Source organism: Chrysochloris asiatica, unplaced genomic scaffold (genome assembly GCF_000296735.1).
Source record: "Chrysochloris asiatica unplaced genomic scaffold, ChrAsi1.0 scaffold00013, whole genome shotgun sequence".
In the NCBI taxonomy this organism is placed as follows: Eukaryota; Metazoa; Chordata; class Mammalia; order Afrosoricida; family Chrysochloridae; genus Chrysochloris; species Chrysochloris asiatica.
Window position 1 is genome coordinate 2,273,355 of NW_006408531.1, and position 4,622 is coordinate 2,277,976.

Consider the following 4,622-nt stretch of genomic DNA (forward strand, 5'->3'; position numbering starts at 1 on the left):
TGGTCTCTTGATGTCATCAGAGGTATGATGCCAGGGATAGTGAGTCCAGCTAGATCCTATGTGGGGTTTCCAGGCACTTTTTCTTCATTTGTTTCCAGTTTGGAATGCTTATCCCTTTAGGCTTTCAGTTGTTGAAAACTTGAATTCTAATTCTAGAGCCTTTTCCTCCTACCGATTCCTAGATCTGACACTTAATCCCTATATATTTTTTTACCATAATATTGAATCAGAAGCTGAAATTAAAGCTTTGTGTATACTTAAGCAGCAACTAGTAACAGCTATATTCTGTAACTCTTAGGTTATATGTGAACATGAAAATAGGAACACTTAGATATTAAAAACATGAAGCTCTTTTCTTTAGACACTTAACAGGAAAAAACAGCTTACTGTCATTTTGCTCTGTAAAATCATTGTTTGAACTTCATTCTTTTCTAATTATTATTATAATTTTAAGTTTACCAGTGAAAGTTTAATTTGAGAATTATACCTCTAAATCCATAATTTACACAAAATAGGAGAAAAATTAATTTTTTATACCTGGAAACATAGAGCTTTAAAACACTTTATAATTTTTCTAGAGGAAAATCCATAGTAGCATTTTAGTGTATTCAGTGGAGGACTTTTGGATTGCTCTATTCTGTGGAGCTTGTTACCTTCCATAATTATGGAAATCCTGACTTAGGTAGGGTCCAAGTTAAAAATATTGGTCTTTTCTGCAAGTCCAACCTAGTCCATTTTTCTATTGGAAATTTTTGTTCAGTGTGTCATCTGCTCAGCAGGGCATGCTAGTAAAGATTGAAAAACAGAATCTTAGTCTCAGCAAGCTCTCAGAACAAAGTGAGACATAAAATTTATATCCATCTTCAAACTCAAGCTTATAAAACATCATATAACATAAAGACATGGAAATCCAGTTTATCTTTTCTATTTTAAATTATACATGAATTCTTCAATATGGTTAATCCATAGATATTATGGCCATGCAACTCTAGAGGGAGATTTCATTTTATTTTTTTCTATAGGATTATAATTGAAAAACTTTTAATTAGGATGTACCTGGGATTCTTGTCCCATTGTCTAGCCAGCCCTTAATATATACACACACACCTAAATATGCCTAGATCAAAACCAGATTGGTTTTAGGCTTCAGCAACTCAGAAGTACATTCAGAGATTAGTCTATTCAAGCATCAGTCTCCCCAAGAATATATTACCGCTGTTACCTTCCCAGCACAATGAACCAGAGTAAACCAAGAACCAGAATCAAACCAGCAGTAAAAACAAGAATGATCACCAAATACTGGGTAGATTTTAAAAAGAAAATCTTGAGAGTCAGAAAAGCCTTGACCAGGACTAATTTAGTCAGAAAATTAACCCTTTAGCTTTAAAGAATCATGTAGCAACAAAACTTCAATGTCTAAGGATGAGCCCAAGTGGAGAATCAGCCTTGGATATGTTGCCTCAGTTTCCCATTTTTCTTATGTTGTTGTTAAGTGCCATCTAGTTGGTCAGACTCATAGCTATTGTGTCCAACAACAATCTATACTTCGAGACCCACGCTGAGAAATTAAACCTGCATAGGGGCGATGGGAGATTAGAAATAAAAAGAAAGACACAAGACACAAATGAAAATAGTGAAGTTGGGACAAGGTGGAACACAGCACTCTGATGGAGAAACTGTGACCCAGACCTAGTGCCACAAGTTTATTATATACACATTTCAAAAGAAGTGCAGGGGGCAGGGGAAAGAATGAAAAAATATCTGGTGTACTGATGCAAGCAGTAAGCGGGATTTTATCAGAAGAATGTAGTTGCTAAAGAAACAGAGATAAGGCAACTGGATGGTTTTGCAGACTAAACTGAAAGCCATGGCTGCATACAAGGAAAGACTGCAAATTCCTTGTTCCCTGAGACAGGCTTTGCAAGTTCCTCAGGGGACAGCCTGATTTTCTGGACCACAACTGTTTAGTTGCAATCCTTTCATTAAACTGCCCCCAAGTCTGAGACCTTCGGTTTAGTTGCTCCCAACACATAGCAACCCTGTATAGGGTTTTCAAGGAGCAGTTGGTGGGTTTGAACTGCTGACCTTATGGTTCACAATCTGATACTGATCCTAAAGCACCACAACCGGATCCTAATTGTTCTTTATAGTGTACAATGTTAACTACGGCCTGATGTCTCTTATTCATAATTTGACTCTGTTTCAATGGTAACAGCTCTTATGAAAAAATGTTCAAAAATCTGGATGCAAAATCTCTTTACCTCTAACTGGGGCATCTCTCAATGGGAGTCTTCTAATATATTTAAAAATTCAAAAGTAGCAAATTTGTCAGAATGCACATAGCACCAATTAATCATTTTGTCATCGGCTTCCATCACTCATCTGTCTTTCTCTTGTCCTGTGTGGTTTGCATGTTCCTGCGATACAGGAAGCTATGCCACTGATGTTACAGGGCACCTACGTGTATATGTTCCCACCGTAGGAACCTGCCACAATCTACCTACTCATTGTAGAACTTAGAGGATTTGGATAGTTAATGCATAATTTTGCTTTTGTGAGTTTTTCCGGTTTTATGTTCATTCTCTTTCCATGCTTTGTCAATGTATCTAGTGAAGGCTGATGGGAATATCCCCAAGACATGCACCCAGGCCTCTCTGCTTCAGCCTTTGTTCATGTACACATTGGAGTACATGGTACCTTGCTTATCCAGAATGTGTGGAGTGTTTTATTTTAGGACTCACTGATCAGGCCGTGGTCTTTAGCCCCAAAGCATGGACTTTGCTGGATCTTGCTCGGAAGAAACTCTATAAAGATGTAATAATGGAAACCTTCAGTAAATTGATCTCAGCAGGTAAGAATGGAATTAGTGAAGAAAAAACTTTACTCATTAACTTTGTTTCAGGATTTAGGTAGAGGAACGAGAATGAATCTTGACTATGGCCCCATATATCTTGACTTCTCTAAGAATAAGGCTTTATGTATAAAAGTAAATTGTCATTCTCTTGTGTTTAAACTCGTGGGACTCTCCAAGTATTGTAAATATAAGCATTGGCTTCAGAAATCGCTTTGGGTATTGAGAGAGTTGTGTTTTAGGACCTTATACAGAATGTTAGTGTAATCATGGACATGATTATTTTCCTTTAACGACACTTTCATCTGTTCATCTTCAGAGACTTTGATGAGCAAAGTATTGATCTCTGTCAGAGACACATCCATATGTTTTCTCAGGAAAGCATAGGCAGTGGAGATAGGACTCATCCAGGGCCACTCTGTCCAGAGCACCAAGAGAGTAAGGGATTTTGAAGGACCAGCCCTGCATGGCGTGAATTACACTAAATCAGTCAGCCAGAAAATCTTTTCAGGTTGAGAACATTATTTCATACATAACTAAGCTTTCTTTACTGACTTTAACGTTACATTTGTATTATGTCTAATATTTTTCTACTTAGCTATCCATATCACACCTATTTATATGTGACTCTCTATTTTCAAGAAAGTACTTTCTAGTACATTAACTTTTAACCATTGCCAATGCACTGAAACAATGAATTATCACTTATCTTTCTTTGTTCACAGAAGCATTTTCCCCTTAATATTTCTTTCCTTTTTTGTTTTATATTGTTAACCTCAACTTGAATTATTGAGTTATTCTCTAGAAACCTTAATGGTGGAGAAAAGTTACCCAGTGAACTTAAATGGTACAATTCATGAAGAATATCATCTGGTCCTCCATGTTAGCAGAAATCTCTCAATTTCATGGTGATAAAGATCGTCATAAAAGACAGAGAACTTTGAGGTATCTTTTATACAATAGAAAGCAATTCCTTAGTAGAAAAGCCCTAAGATATCATGACATTATATTCTTATGTGTGTGTGTGTATACATAAGTACATGTGGAGTGAGGTGGGTCTAGAGGATAAGCACTGGACTGCCAACCACAGGCTCCTGCAACATTTTACAGCCACACAAACTCTATTAGGGTTGTCAGGATTCAGTACCAACTTGATGGCACTTAGCAATAACAACAACTATGTACAATATAAGAAATCTTGGTAGTATAATGGATTAGGTGCTGGATCGCTAACCACAAGGTCAATAGTTTGAGTCTTCTAGTCATTCCACAGGAGAAATATGAGGCTCTTGGCTCATTTACAGCCTTGGAAACCCTGTACATGGTTGCTGTGTGTCAGAACTGACTTGGTGGTACACAACACCACCATGTATCTATATATTGTTGTTCTTAAGTGATGTGTAATTCATGTTGACTCATAGTGACCCTATATAAAGTTTTAGAGGGGCAGCTGGTGGGTTTGAACAGCTGACCCAGGACTTACCTTTACAGCACAGCACCACACCAGGACCGTACCATATATCCCAAAAAAGAAAACAGTCCCTCCTTTCAGGTCAATTATTGCTCAAAGAAATCCTGTAGAAAGACTAACTAGTAGGAACCTTGGAGACTTGCTATAGGATTAGCACTGGACTGCGGACAGTTTGGGTGGCAGCTCAAACCCACCAGGCCTTTGGAAATCTTATGTGGAGTTGTTGTCATTAGTAATCACTTCAACAGCACACAACAACAACTGCATATGTATATGTTTATACATATATATATATATGTA